The 16,121-nt window shown below is 45.7% G+C and overlaps 1 protein-coding gene across 4 annotated transcripts in view; it reads right to left on the bottom strand.

The window, feature by feature from the left end:
* The window catches only part of Dgkg (diacylglycerol kinase gamma), a 200,697-nt gene extending 186,858 nt beyond the window's left edge, over window positions 1-13,839 (bottom strand). For 2 of the 4 annotated variants that reach the window (XM_040751044.1, XM_040751046.1), the window contains exon 1: window positions 13,519-13,839. The gene's annotated coding sequence lies outside the window, so the exon portion shown is untranslated. The remainder of the gene's footprint in view (window positions 1-13,518) is intronic. The other 2 variants (XM_040751045.1, XM_040751047.1) reach the window with 1 other exon arrangement.
* Window positions 13,840-16,121: the final 2,282 nt, after the last annotated feature.

Genomic DNA, 16,121 nt, shown 5'->3' with positions numbered 1-16,121 from the left:
TTATTATTTCTTTTATTTTCTCTATACACATGGAATGTGCGTTCTTGAACCCTTTGATTTGGAAAATGAATTAGCCGGGGAAAGGGTGAAAGTCCTACCATGGGCTCTCACAGACCGTGAAAGGCTCTTGCTCCAAAGTCTGACAAGTTCCGTGCCTGGGAGCCACATGTTGGAAGGAGAGAATCTACTATCACAAGTTGTCTTCTGACCTCCATGTGCACACAGTGGCATGTGCCGCACCCCAGTAGATAAATACATGTTCTTCAATATTAAAATACATTTTACAACTATTATTTTCATATTAAATGTCAAGAATAAGATGACTCATAATGGAAGCTGGGAATTCAGAACATTTTGATTTCATTTCCCCAACCCTTTCTTTCTTCCTCGTAGGCTTCCAGTTTTAGCACAGGTGAGAGGCTGAGCTTAGAGGAATGCTAATCTAGGACAGCCACAGCATGTGTAAAGCCCTGGCTTTGGGCATTAGCAGAGCAGAAACAAACACCTCAAACAATTTTACTCTTAGCAAGGCAGTGGAGGTTCACACCTATAATCCCAGCACTCAGGAGGCAGCCGCAGGCAAATCTCTGTTTGTTCAAGGCCAGCCTGGTCTATAGAGTGAGTTCCAAGATAGGCTCCAAAGCTACACAGAGAAAGCCTGTCTCAAAAAAACAATAAATTAACTAAGTGAATGAATAAATAAAAAATATGCTCTCACATGTGCAATCTCAGCATATTTTGTTAAAATTCATTCATTTTCTGTATTTCATAGTTTTAAAGCCATATTACAGTTGTGGTCTGGGCAGTTTTTTTGATACAATTATATTTTAATTAAAAAAACAAACATAAAAAACCAGTATTTAAAAAAATGCCAGGCGTTGGTGGCTCATGCCTTTAATCCCAGCACTCTGGAGGCAGAGGCAGGAGGTTCTCTGTGAGTTCGAGGCCAGCCTGGTCTCCAGGGCAGCCTCCAAAACAATACAGAGAAACCCTGTCTCAAAAAACCAAAAAAAAAAAAAAAAAAACCAACCAAAAACCAGTATTTAAACACATTGTCTTTTCTATTGTCATAACAAGACACTGTACCCACAGCAACTTAGACAAGAAAAAGCTTGCTGGGGCTTACAGTTTCAGAGGACAGGAGTCTATCACCATCATAGAGGGGGCATGGCTGTATGCAGGCAAGCCTGGTGCCAGAGTACCAGTTGAGAGCTCACATCTCTATCTGTAAGCATGAAGAAGAGAGAGGTAACTGAAAACGATGTGGGCTCTTGCAAAGTCAAAGCCCACCTCTAGGTAAACACCTCCTCCAACAGTACAATATCCAGTAACTCTCCCTTAAACAGTTCCACCAACGGGGGAGCAAGTTTTCAACTATGTAACCCTATGGGGGCCATTCTTATTCAGTGGTCTGGGCACATTTTAAGCTGGCTTCTGTAGCTGACTGCCCACCCTCTATAGGAACAATACTTCCTCAACGGGCTAAGTTTGATTTTTGAACCAGCAGAGACTTAGGTTTCATTCTTTAGTTATTCTTTTCCTTCCTTGGAGTCCCTCCATAGTGAGCCCACATCTCTGCACGCCAGGCTGCAGCTTCATCTCTTCCTGTTGGTAGAAGTCATGCCTCCCCGCTACCTTATACCTCAGTTAGGATTCCAGTCTCCAAAGCTGTTCTGTTAGGCCCAGCTGGAGTAAGCTCATTTGCATACTCTGTGCTATTCTCTCATTGGCATTTTCTTTAGTTCGTTCTCGAGGGAGGTGCTCTAGACAGATAAGGAGCGCCCAGTCTCATTCCCTCTGTGTGCTAAATCAAGAGTATCGAGGAAGTGTGCCATCCTGAGTCTGAGAGCACATCAACCTGGAGGACTGCCTTTCAGAGTTATTTTCTTCTCACTCCCAGAAAGACTCTACTTTCCAGAATGCTTGATCTTTCCCATGGGGTGGTAGAAATATCTTAACCATTTTAATAGCTACACATGTTCATTTTAATGTAAATCCATGTGCATCCGTTTTATCAGGTTGCCTAGATCCTTCAAATTCTTTATGTGATTATTTTGATCACTCGACTTGTTGAAGACTGACATAGGAATGTTAACACTTCCCTCTGCAAATGTGTTTGGCCAAGTTATTTAATGCATTTTAATACTTGCTATTCAGAATAAAAATACTCATGAATGTGATATTTCTAGTCAACTATTTTAGCCACATTTAAGGTTTTCCATATAAATTCTATGTTGCTTAATATTAATATCATCCTTCTTTCTTTTGCTTGCATTTTCTTGGTATGTCTGTGTTCTTTTTTCTCTTTCTCCCATGCTGTCCCATTTTGTGGAAAACACCATATATTTAGAATTGGGATATACCTCAAGCTATAGCTCTTTGTCTTTTAATAGAAATAATTAAACCATTTACACTTAATGTGATATGTATATGTTTGACCTCATTTCTATCATCTTATACTTTCCCTTTTGTTTTTTCTTATTTAGTTTTTAATCTTGGCTATAAGATTCCAGATCTATGTTTTTGAGATTTAACATAGGCTATCTAGTTTTATAATGACATACTCCTATTTAAAATATATTTATGCCTATATCTCTCTATGTCAACAATGAAAAATTATGACATTACAAAATAAGAAATGTAGTACTTATATTAAGTAGCCTGGATTTTATAATTAGTTTTAATTGGTACACAAAACATAAGGGGATAGTATGTAGTGTTTCAGTACATGCATATATGTATATATATATGTGTATATGTATATAAGACAAATCAAACATTTACCTCATCAAACATTTCTCATTTCTTTACGGCAAAAATGTTCAAAAACCTTTCTTTTAGCATTCTGAAACATACAACCTATTAGATTATATATGGTTCTCCACAGCACCTATAAACAGTATCATATAGTGCTCATATATAATTCCTATATACACTCCTTTCTAGTCCCTATATACAGTCCCCTACAGTCCCTACACATAGTCTCTGTCTTAGTCACTGTTGTACTGTGAAGAGACCTCATGACCAAGGCAACTCTTATTTAAAAAGCATTTAATTGCTTACAGTTTCGGAGGGTTAGTCCAATATCAACATTGCGGGGAGAATGGTGGCTCACAGGTAGGTATGGTGCTGGAGAAGTAGCTGAGCTTCACTTCCTGACCCAAAGGCAACAGACAGAGAGGGGGGAGGGAGGGAGGGAGGGAGAGAGAGAGAGAGAGAGAGAGACAGAGACAGAGACAGAGACAGAGAGAGACAGAGAGAGACTGGGGCCTGGCATGGGCTTTGAAACCTCAAAGCCCACTCCAAGTGATCCAACTTCTCCAACAATGCCACACCTCCTAATCCTTCCAAACAGTTTTTCAGTTGGGGACCAAGCACGTAAATATTTGAACCTATGGGGGCTACTCTCCTTCAAACCACCAGTCTCTTTCAGTACCTATATAGTACCCTTCAGTACCTATAAACTTTTCCCTACAGTGCCTCTGGATAGTCCCTGCAGTACCTACATATAGTCCTCTCCATTACCTCTATGCAGTCCCCTGCATTACCTATATACAGTCCCCTAAAGTGCCATCACAGAACTTGTTCCTACCTGTGAATTGGTACCCACTGATCAGCCATCTCTATCCTCTCCATCCTGCCCCTCTCTGGTGTCTGGTAACCATAATTTTATTTTTTATTTTCAGTGTTTACATTCTCTGTGACACAACTCAGGGCTTCACACGTGACAGGCAAATTCTATACTATGACCACATCCCCATGCTTCTTGCTGTTTTCGTCCCTATTTTGAGGCAAGGTTTTGATAAGTTCTTCAGGTTGGATGTGAGTTCAACTCTGTAGATTTAGACAAGTCTTTAATTCCATCCTCCTGCAACAAGGCCCAACGTCATTCTATTATTGACTTCTATGAGACTAATTGCTTAAGGTTCCAAATATGAGTGACAGCACATAGTATGTTCCATCCATGTAGAACTTATACCAAGTTTTTAGACTTAGATTATAACTGAATTGTTATGTAACTCCTTTATTAAGAATAAAATCCATAGAGGCAGTGTTATGAGTTAATTAATAACATTTATACACTTAGTCTGTGTTTGAGCTGTTCCATTGTTCATTTATTTATTGTGTACGTAGGTGGTGTGTGTGTGTGCGTGTTTGTGTGTGTGTATGCACATGTGCACTTGTGTATGCAGGTGAACATGCACCTGTGTGTACACGTGTATGGAGGTCAGATGTCAACCTTAGGTGTTTCTTCTTAGATGCTTCTTGAGACAGGGGCTAGAGCTTGTCAAGCAGGTCAGGCTTGATGGCCAGTGAGCCATAGGACTCTTTTGCCTGTCTTCACCCCCCAGACCTGGGATCCCAAGGTCACACTCTGTAGTCTGTTGCTCTCTGTGTGTGGGGGTCTGTGTTACACACGTGTGCACTTGTGTGTGTGTGGACGCCCATGCCCTCTGTGTGCTTCTGTACAGAGGCCCGAGGCTGACTGCAGGTATCTTCCTGTATTTATTGAGGGCAGGTTCTTTTGCTGAACCTGGACCTCACTAGCCAGCTTTCCCCTGGGATCCCATTTCTGTTGCCCATTCTCTGGAATTACAGGCAGTCGCCATGCCTGCCTGACTTTTGAGTGGGTTCTGAGGATCTAAACACTGACCTTTGTCTTTGTAGGATGAGCAAACTTCATAGAACTAACTCCCCAGCCTATGCCAGGCTTTTTGATGTGAGTTCTGGGCCTCAAACTGGGGTACTTAAGCTTGTGCAGTAAACTTTACTGACTGAGCCACCTGCCAAGGTCTAATTTATTATTATTATTATTATTATTATTATTATTATTATTATTATTATTACTGGGTTTTCAAGACATGGTTTCTCTGTGTAGCCCTGACTGTCCTGGAACTCACTCTGCAGACCAGGCTGGACACACACAGGTCTAGTTGCTTCTGCCTCCCCAGTGCTGGGATTAAAGGTGTGGGCCACAACCACCCAGATTATTTATTTTTCATTATTTTCTGAGGCGAGTCTTCTTTTGTAGCCCAGGCTGGTCTTGACCTCTCCTGTGCTGAGATTACAGTGTGCGTGCCACAGTGACCTTGGGTCTTTCACAGACCATCTTTTCCGGTCTCGGTTTTCAATTTCTTGACTGGCCAGATCATTTTGAGTAAACAACTTTGATCACTACATGGTCTTAGCAGTCCACTTTCTGAGAACCTTCTCTCCATCTCTTCCTGCTCATGGAATCTTTCCACCAAAGTTCTATAAAGCTACCTCAGGTCCCTCTGATGGCTCACGGCCTGGAGCATCTGGTACTTGCCCAGTTTCTTTGAAAACCAAATATTGCTTTTCTCATTTTGTATCAATATTTCTGCTTTTATAACGAATAAGTTTCTCTAGTATAAGCTTCATTTTCCCCAAGCATGCCATGAACTGTTTTACCTAAAGAGGGGAAGGCTTGGGTCTATTTCTGCATTCTATCTTCCGTTCTCCCTTTCCTGTGCTGACAATGTCTATATTATGACTGGTGTGTCCACCCACCCCCCCAATTCCACTCCACCTGTCCCCCCCCTCCAGGCATCTTGCCAGAATTGTGCTCAGTTTTAGTTTTCTTTGCTGTTTCCTCTTCGGGTGTCCGTGGCATCTGAAACCCAGCCAAAAGGCTGAGACCTTACCCCTGCATGATCTTCATCCCGCAACTGACTACAATGGCATTCCCATCTGTACCCCTCACTGACACCTCAAGTTTCATATGCCGACCACATCGTCACACACATTCAGCTACGGTTCCCCAGTTCTCTTGTCCATGAGGCTGCTATCCTCCCGGGCACGCAAACAGAAGCCTGGGAGTGACCCTCCACTCCTGTTTCCCCTGCGCCCGGCCCCTGGACGACAAGCTCACTTCCTCCAGAGTCTGTTCTTCTCTTCGCTCCTTCACCTTTTGCTCAGCCCTCATGCTACTCCACTTTCCCCTCATCTCCCAGGGGAAGTCCTGCTTTCCATCTTCTCTTCATGTCACGCTGCAGCCCAAGGGATTGCCGTAACATTTCAATATGACCATATCATTCCCCACTTAAAAATTTCTCATTGCCCCTCCCCACTGTATAAAAAACTATACTCTTTAACGTGGGTCAGCCGCTAGCATTCCAGCCTTACCTCTTTTTACTCTCGGACACATAGCTTTTGCTTCAGCAGTTCTGAACTATACAATGGGAGCAAAGACCTCTGAGCCTTTGCTTATGCTGCTCCCTCTCATTCGTTAAAATCCGTGGTTCCAGGTTTCCAGGTTATTACCTCTCTCCTTCGATCTACTGACTTCTTGGTTTGTGGATTTACCTTGACTTTCATCTGAGATTAGCACTGTCTGTTTCTGGCTGTGTCCCACACAATTGATGGAAAACGTTTGGCCTTCCTTAGGAACCGGTCCTGAGTGGAACACACAGTGGGTGCTCAGTGCACATTTGGTCTCATGACTGAGAGTCTCTTCGGGAATGCACTTGATGTGACTTGCATGATTTAGATTTAGAGGCTTGGTGCAGCAAGGAATTTAAGGATTTGAGCAGCATAGGGCTTTCTCAATCCAGGAACTCAGGGCTGTTGGCTTCCTAGTAGTTAAAAAGCATCACCTGGTGACCATTAAAAGTCAGTCGGGCATGCTGGCACTGGAAAAGGAAAGGGACTGCTCTTCTGCCAGTGATGTCCTGGGGTCAGGTTCTTGGGATCTTGGACATCCTTGCTGATGAAACTTTGAGTGGGCATGGTCTGGATAACAACATCTACCTTGGCCCCCAAAGTATCTGGTCCCATAAAAGATGGAGAGTTTTTTCCAACTCAGTTGATTAAAGGTGGGGCTGTGGAGGCTGTTGTTACAGAGCTGAGGGGTACAGAAATGCAGTGGGCAATGAAAATATTCAGCATCCTCAGTACCTGAGGATCAAAGTGATCTGCCAAGCCTTGGCTGCTTAGCGCTTCCACACCAGATGGACCATGAAGAAAGTGAAAGCCAGTTCCTGTGTGGACAACGACACCACTAGGCACTGAGAGAGCCACCTCCACCATGCAGACCACACAGAAGGGAGGGTAAGGCTCGAATGGCCTGCTAGAAGGGCAGATCCGGCTTTATCAGCTTTTTGGTGGCCACTGAGTTTTCCTCCGTTTCCCTTTTCTGGCTGATAGCTCACAGCCCTGCTTTTAGTTGATCATCCTAGTGAGATGGGCTGGTGAGGTCCATGTGCCTGCCTCACATGCCTGTGACTGGGACCAGGAGAGATTGTGGCTAGAAACACACTGCTGTTTTTTTAGGTGTGCAAAGAATGTTTGAGGCCTGCCTGGGCTGCATGGCCCTTGTGGGAGAAGGAAGGAAGGAAAGAGAAAGAGAAAGAGGAAGAGAGAGAGAGACCAGGTTGACCTCAAACTCACTGAGATCTGCCGCTTGTGACCCCCAACTGCTGGGTTTAAAGGCGTGTGCCACTGCAGCATGGCTAAAAGTTTCTGATATTGAGGGGCTGATGTTAATCCCAGAAAGTATTCTGAAACAGAGTTTGGAACAAGCATTTAGCACTGAAGTTGTGATCTTGATGAGGTAATATAGTTTATACTAAAAGTATACTCACCAAAGCATTTTATATTAAATCAATGGCCTTGCTTCTTTGACAGGGGAACTGAACAGTAGAGGGAGGGAATATGAGTATTAGGAAATCAGGATCATCCCAAGGTGTTTGATGAGCTTTGCCTGACAGTCTCTTGGAAAAGATAGAAAGTATGGGTTCAATGATGGCACAGTAAGCTGAATAATTTTTCTAAAGACATGTTCAATTACTGAATTCATGCCTCGCTAGTCCTTTGAGCACACAGATAAGTGATTCAGAATCCTATAATGCTCATTGTTTGTGCCTTAACTTAGGTGACGTGGTCATGAGCATCACATCTGGAATGGCTGGAACCTGCTGGAAGGGCAAGTCAACACTGTTCTTGGGAGACTCGCAGAGGACAGTGGCTGGCTGGACTGCTTTGCAAGTGGGCTCCTTTCTCCCTATCCAGTCAGCCCAGAGGCAAGGCCTCCTCACTCCCTGAGCACACTTTTGCACTCCTAAATGCCATTTATATCTACAAATTGTTTCCCTTGAACACCTTCAAATTCACCCTTTTATCTGCTTCCCGGGAAGCCAAGAGGGTGACAAGTCACATCAACATCACCATGTACATCAATGCTGAGGCAAAGCAGACAGCCTTTGAAACTCTGAAACCATATGGATCTGTGTGGGAAAGTCCATCTCTCCTACCAGCTTTGCAAATACAAACAGAGCTACTCAGACATTCTGAGAGTCCCCGTCCTTGTCCACGATCCGGGCTCGTTAATAACAGACTTTAGTGATATAAGTATTAGGTGAGAGTGTATGGTAGGGGCACGGAGTAGGTAGGGCTTTTCCTCTACTCTTCTCGCCTTCATTCCTCCAGGTCAGACACTGTGCAGAGGACATGGCAGAAAAAAAGACAGATGCGGGCACCCCGATCACACCCTAGGATGCTGGACTCTTTGCACGTAAGGAGGTTCTCTTTTTGTACATTCCTCGATGTGTGCACCAAAAACTGCCTGCCCCACTTAAGCTGAAACTCTAATGGTGTTTTATCCTGAAGATTTAAATGAGCACGGGAAGAGAGGCATGTGAAAGCGAACAACAGACCTCTAGGCATATCTCAGGCGTCTTTCCGAGACTGCCTGAGTAGAATGAAGACACAATGCAAGGAAAATTTGCACAAAGAACAGTGCACTGGACATTCTTATGTGGCCATTCATCTATTCAATAGATTCTATTTACTTGTCACCTAGGCATAAACCTCAGGTTCTGGGGATGTATCGGAAAGTTAGGCATAGCTCTGCCCTCAGTTAGCCCGTGGCTTAGTGAGGACCCATGAAAAAAGTTTTTTTCACCATGACAAGGTAAGTTCATGTTCTGAGCTGCTAAGACATCTATCTTCCCCATAGGGGGATTTTCAGAAGGATCTGTCTGGACCCGAGCTGAGTCTTACACAAGTTGACTTCGTAGTGACACTCAACCGATGTTTATTCCATGTGTAACAACACAGGGCTACTGAGCCAATTGCCTGTAGTAGAGGTAGGTACAAGGCAAACATGATTCTAAAGAAAACCCATGACCAGGGCCAATTCATTTTCTTTTAAAATTGCCCTCCTGTGGGGTGGTAGTGATGGTGGTGGTGGTATCTGACTGGGTTTCTTTGTTAGCAGCCACATTTTCTTTGACCTGAGGATAGTTTTGTGATGATGACTTCTTGGTATGTGGTACATAGGTGTGTGTGTGTGTGTGTGTGTGTGTATGTGTGCGTGAGTGCATGAGCACATGCACATGCATAGATACATGTATACATATGTGTATGCACGCATATGTGTGTGTTTGCATGTGTGTGTGTGGTTGGAAATCTCTCTTCTTCAAACTTTCTCCACTTTGTATTTTGAGACATGGTCTCTCACTGAACTCAGAGCTCACTGATGTAGCCAGCTCACTGGCTGGCCACCCAGCCCCAGGACCCTCCTCTCTCCATCTCTCCAGCACTGGGATTATAGGCACATACTGCATGCTTCTTTCTGTCTCATGTTAGTGGTATGATGCAAACTTCGTCTCCCTTATCGCATGGCCACAGCAGGTGCTTTACTGCTGAGCCATCTCACCCGCCCATAACCTCTTAAAAATGGGCTTATCCGGAGTTATCTTGATTGATATTTTTTCCTGGGCTGTGTTGCTGTTATTTGATTAGACAAGCTCTGCTACTTATAAGTAATGATTGTTTTCCTGTGGGATTCCGATACTTGATGTAAACAAATAGCTCTGTGAATCTGGCCAGAATGTGAAGAAGCTGTGACTTATGAGAACCTATTGAGCCTGGCTGTGTGACGAAGTATGTTTATAAGATTACCATAATCACTGTATAAAGATGTGGGATATCATATACATTTATATATTTTATACAACAGTTTTATTTGCTCCAAGCAAATATGTGATACCCAGCCAAAGAATTGTGTAGCCCACAGCTACTCACATAAAACTAGGCACAGTCTCAAAGCTAAGCATTTTTTGGTACAGGCCTGTAATCCCATCACTCAGGAGGCTGAGGCAGGAGGATTGCTAGGAGTTTGAAGTTAGCTTAGTCTACATTGGTAAGACTTTGTTTCAGCAGATGACAGCAGTAAGTAAGAATAGCCTTATATGAAGCCGTTTCCGTATCTATATTTGAGTGTATAAATTAGATGGCATGTGTGACTTCTCCCATCAGCCTGGGAATGCTCATGTATGTGGCTTTGTCCTGCAAAGCTCTGAACAATCCTTGAGTAGCTAAGGGTTAGCTCCTCAGGCTGTGGTAGAGCTGCCTCTAGGGGAATGGAAGTGTAAGTCAGTGGCTTCTTGTGTACCTTAAGGAACCTCCAAATAGTCTTGCCCTTTGGCTTGGTAATTCTCCTTCTGGGAATCTACCCGAAAGAAAGAACTGGAAATGCGCATGGTAAAGGTTTGCCCAGACTTATTTGTAGTTGCTGAGGAGAGCACACAAGTTAAATGGCTAACTGTATAATAATACACAGCTGGGAAATGATGTTGGCAAGGGACGCTCACTCCAAGACCAATTAAGGAAAAATAAAACAAAAAAACCAGAGGAGCGATAGCGACTGCACCTGGCAGTCAGTGAGCTTGGGTTGGCCCTGTGGCTCTGCCACTGGAGCCTGTCACCTGAACACTATACCATCCTAGAAAAATGGGGTTGATAATAATAACACCTATCTCAGAGGGACTTCCTAGGACTAAATGACATAATGAAGATAAAATGATTAACACCATGCAAAGCACATTTATTAGGTTACCTACAAATGCTAGCCCTCTATGGAGTGTATGATTTCAAGGCATAAAAATAGACAGAAGAGAAATATGTCAATGTATTTTAAAAAATGTGGGATCTGGGTGGCAGGAATCATAGGCGATAATTTTTCACTTTCAAGTTCCCAAATTTTCTGCAATGAGCAGGAATTACTATTATATTAAGAGTATATCATAATGTAAATATATGTATATATATATATGTATGAGTGTATGTATATAAAGACTGTTACCCACAATGAAACAGCACTTCCTCTTTCCCTTCCAGGGGAGGAGCTGTAACCAGCCTTGGCAGACATTCACACAGAGTCTCATATGGACTGGGCTCCTAGGAGGTCAGGTCAGGGCTTGGGGAGCCTTGCTGTCTGTCGGCGTTGTATGAGGAGGTAGGCGGGCAGTGGAGAAACTGAACTAGATGACCATAGGAGTTTCTTGCAGTTCTCAGACCCTACAGTTCAAGCTGTTCTGGTGTTTATTGTTTCCCCTCGTATTTTGATTGAATCAAACAAAAGGCTACATTAAAAAAAAAGAAAGTGAAGGGGGCTAGGGAGGTGACTCATGGGTAAAATGATTGCTGCAGGGGTGTGAAGGTCTGAGTTCCCAGCCATGTACACCCATGTACAAAGCTGGGCAAAGCCTCTGTAGTCCAGACTAGGAGGCAGAGATGCGAGGGTTCCCAAGCTTGATGGCCAGTCTAGTTCAATCAGTGAGCTCTGGGTCTAGTGACACTACCTCTAAAAACAGGTAGAAAGTGATAGAGGATCTCTCTCTCTCTCTCTCTCTCTCTCTCTCTCTCTCTCTCTCTCTCTCTCTCTCACACACACACACATCACATGCACATACACACAGAGACATGACACAGACACACATACACACATGGCATTTATATATACACGGGGGGGGGGCGACGGACATATACCCACAGAAAGACATGAAACACGTACACACAGAGATATGGGGCATATACACACAGACATGATACATGTACACATACAGACATGGGGCATGTACATACACATGCATACAGAAACATGGAACAATGTACACACGCAGGCATGGGACATGAATACACACAGGGGCACATATACACAAAGAAACATGGGACATGGACACACACACACACATACAAAGTTGAAAGCATTCTTCTACTTCCTTCCCATTCCCAGACCTCTCCCAGAAACAATAATGCTTAGAAGGCTGGAGTTTAATGTTAAAGGGACAGTGGGGGGGGGCTTAGATCAGAAACCCCACAGGAAATTAGCTTCGTTATAGCTGTTTTATTTAATGAGTATGATTTATATTCAAATTGAAATTCCTGTCAAATACAGCCCTTTAAGCAAGAAGTACCTTACCATGGCAGGGGCACCCTAGACTGAGAAGGACATGGTTGTAAAGGGTGTGTGTGCGCGTGCCTGTGTGAATTCCGCTCCTGTGAACCGACACCCTTCAGTTCTTCATTGATTGTGAGGGTGCCCTATTCCCCAGCAAGTGGTGTAAACACGGAATAATCCCAGGCACACAGATATTGAAGTCTAGTGTCTGCCCCTCATTATGTTTGGAGGTGACTGTACACCTCCAGACCTATGATGGGTCCCTCGAGGCCCTGAAGCGAAAGCATGACGAACAGCTCCCCTCGGTCCTCCTCCCTATAGGGAGGTCATCGTATGCTAATGAGGTACAGGCAGTTAACATAGCACCCTGGACAAGTGAGCCCATGGTTCACACAGCACTCCAAAAACGCCACTGCGGTTCTGTCACAAGTCACCTCGTCCCTCAGCAGACCCTCCTGACGTCCCTGGAGACGCAGGGAGGGGTCTCTCTGCTACCCTGAAGTGCACAGCAGGACTAACTGCTCTGCTTCTCCCCGGTCACCTGCAACGGTGGCAGACCCTCAGAATCACCTGTAAGGCTTTTTAAACAAGTCTACAGTCCCCTCCTCAAATTCTAGTCCACTAGTCCCGAGAAAAGGGACATCAGAAGATGCGGGGTGAGGCGGTTGGGTGCAGTTTTTGAACTCCCTACGGCCCCACAGGTGATTCTGGATGCACACCTTATTAAGATACAAACACACAGACAGGTCTTGTGACTCAAAAGAAACGGGTCAGCTTTAGGTGCCTCTGATGCTCCCCCTTTATTTGCCAAGGTGTCTGTATCCCCCAGCTTTTCTCTAAGCACCCCGCCCCCAGAGGCTTTGAACTTGGAGTGTCCCAAAGTCTCAGAAGCCCTCAGGACTGTCAGACGCTTTGGCCATCAGGCAGCAGAAAGACATCTCCTGTTCCCCGCAGCCCTCTGGCTCCCGGTACCGCGATTTGGATACCCTGGAGCCAACGTTTAGAAGGAAGACATTTGACTAGTTGCTTCAGCAAACTGCCCAAAGCAAGACCGCCTGCTGTCCACACACCTTCGCGTCCTGACCGACCGCACAGGGAGGGGGCCCCACCCTGCACAGTCCACTGGCGCATCCCCTCCGGCCCGGGTTTGTGGCAGGTGGCGTTGTCAGGATGGGCACAGGGGCCTCATCTGCAGCTCCTTTCCTAGCCGCGGGACCCGCTCTCGCTTTGCCCTGGTTTTCCAAGTTGCTGCCGCGTTCCTCCCCCGCACCCCCCAGCTGGTGACCCCTGTTTCGCGGCGTCCGCGGTCTTACCTCACCATGCAACACTTGGTTGCGCGCTTGCCGGGGGCGCTCCCTCTTAGCCGCTTATTCCCTTACTTGGGAGGAAAGAGGAACCGAGAGACACAAGGGGACCGAAGCGGGTGCCCGGGCGTCCTCCCAGTGCAGCCCTCTCTGGGGCGGGGACATCAGGCGGTTTCCAGGGTTGGTGGCCCCCGGGGCTTCCGCCTCTGCTAGGGGCTAGGCTGCTGGAAGGGCAGGCTGCCTTTGCTGCCTGCTACGGCACTGCGGCTCTGCACCCTGTCCCTAGCAGCATGGCAAGTCCAGCTGCCACTCTTGCTGCGGAGCCCTGCCCCCCGGGCTCAGAGCCCGCCCCCGCCACACACCCGCGCGCGCAGACACACGCGTCCCCCACAAACACACGGGTGCACACACATAAACACGTGCGCGCACACTCGCACACCCACGGTTGCGGATCGTTCGGTGGGAACCTGTGTGTGCATGATCAGGGCGCTCCTGACTGGCAGGGCTTTGGTCAGAGAGGATGCATGCAGTGCTGGAGGCTGCAAGAAACCAGCTGACTTCGAGGTAGAGGACAATCACTTGAAAGATACAATATCCTCTGGTTGTTTTTAACCTAGAAACCTAGGGGTCTGGGCTGCCTACATATTCCAAGCAAAGCAGACAAAAAAATTTTAAACACAAAAATAAATCAACAAGTTCTCTGTTTTCTAGGAACTTGTTGTCTCTGATGTCCATTATCATCCGTCTTGTCCAGGAGGGCATTTCTGACAATCCTGACCCTGGGGCAGTAGATTGCTGTTCATTTCTCCTCTGCAGGTATAAATGGTTGGGATCAATGCAGCTAGTCAGAAATGGGTTCTGATGGATGCATGAGGTCTCAGGGCTGAGAACTGTGACATCCCTCTATGCCTTTGTGACCTTGGGCTGTCTTCCAACAGGAAAAATGGAGCATCTCAAAAACAAACAAAATGCAGACCCACAAGAAAAAAGAGAAAAAGAAAAATGTAAAAGTAGAAAAATAGAGAAAATGACCTGGGACTGAGGGTAAGGAGCAGGAGGCAGCAGCAGCTGAGGCACAGGGGCTTGTGGGACTGTCTCTTTCCATGACGTGGGTGTCTGCATGGGGGTGGCGGCGGAGGTGATGTTATTTCAGGCATGTCACATCAGCAGAATGACTTCTGTCCATTTCACACCACATTTAGAGTCACCAGGAGCTTAGTCTCATCTGTAAAATATGTGGAGTTTACCAGTTTCCACAGCCAAGAATTCTTTTCTGCCAGTGGGCAGTGAAGGTCCCTGTGTAGAGCTGAAGCCAAGAAAAGCTTTCTGCGGAGGGCAGAGGTGCCGGGGCCCTGGGTGTCTGGGCATCTGGGGAGGAAGCTGCAAACGTGACTGTTGAGAAGCACTGAGGGACCCTGGTGGTTAATTCATAGCTGGCCACCAGCAGACAGGATGATGAAACCAAGGAACGGGAGGCCCAGGGAGCTCTCTTCACTTCCTTCCCCATGGTGATGAGGCCAAAGCTGAGGCTGCAACCCTGTGCTCACCCTTCGTCCTGTTTTCCACTAGCCAGGCTTCGTTCCACATACCCTGGGCAGCGTCTCAGAACTGCCTTCAGCTAGGCTGACACACACGTGGTGTGAGGGTATTCGGTGGCACACGTGTGTGCCAGTTCTTCCTCCATCTTTTCTTGTCTCCTGCCACTTACTGACTTGTTCAGTCCACAGATATTTATTAGTTTCTGCTGTGTCTCTGGGCACTTCTCACTGACTCCAGTCACGGGCCTTTACCTGGGAGGAAAGAGGAATGGAAAAACAGGGCTTAGAACTATTTCTGCCCTGTCCTTGTGAGAGGCTGGTCCTGAGCACAGGCCTGCTGTATGCACCCTCCCCGAGCACAGGCCTGCTGTATACACATTACCTGAGCACAGGCCTGCTGTATACACCCTCCTTGAGCACAGGCCTGCTGTATACACCCTACCTGAGCACAGGCCTGCTGTATACATCCTCACTGTGCTGGGCTGAATGACTGGAAGAAGAAATCCTTACCTTGTAAACTGCATTCTTGAGGAGGCAAACACCCGTTGCATATGTGTCACAAGAAAAACATTTGGTTCAGCCTAGTCTGGGCTCATTCTAGAGAAGACTGACTTAAGAAGAGCCTGGATGGGTAGAGCATGATTACAGGTAGGAGTTGGGACAACATGGAGTTTTCTCTCTTTCACAATAAGGAGATAATAAGTTTGATGGGACAAATGGAGAAGGCAGGCAGAGGTAGGTTATGGAGATCTAAGTTGGCAAGCTGGGGAAGTTATTATATAATAATAAAATCTCTGGAAAGGATGCCAAGCAAGAATTTGGAGAACAAAAATGCTTATAAAGATTGATAAATATGAAGGTGTTTGCTCTTATAAAATAAATCATTTATGAAGTCAAAATTGTTCACCACTGTTTGAAAATAGATTACTGGGGGAAGGGGTTTAGAGTGGTGTTGAATTAAGCATCCAGGCAGATACAGGGTAACTACATGAAGCCCTGTCAGCAGGGGGCTAAGAGATGGCTGTCTGAGTTCCATTCTGGTAGCATACAGGAAAAGATCAGAGCAATATGGAA

Source organism: Mesocricetus auratus, unplaced genomic scaffold, assembly GCF_017639785.1.
Source record: "Mesocricetus auratus isolate SY011 unplaced genomic scaffold, BCM_Maur_2.0 Super-Scaffold_100008, whole genome shotgun sequence".
Taxonomy (NCBI): Eukaryota; Metazoa; Chordata; class Mammalia; order Rodentia; family Cricetidae; genus Mesocricetus; species Mesocricetus auratus.
Note: the sequence above shows the minus strand (reverse complement) of the source record. Positions and strands in the feature narration are given on the sequence as shown.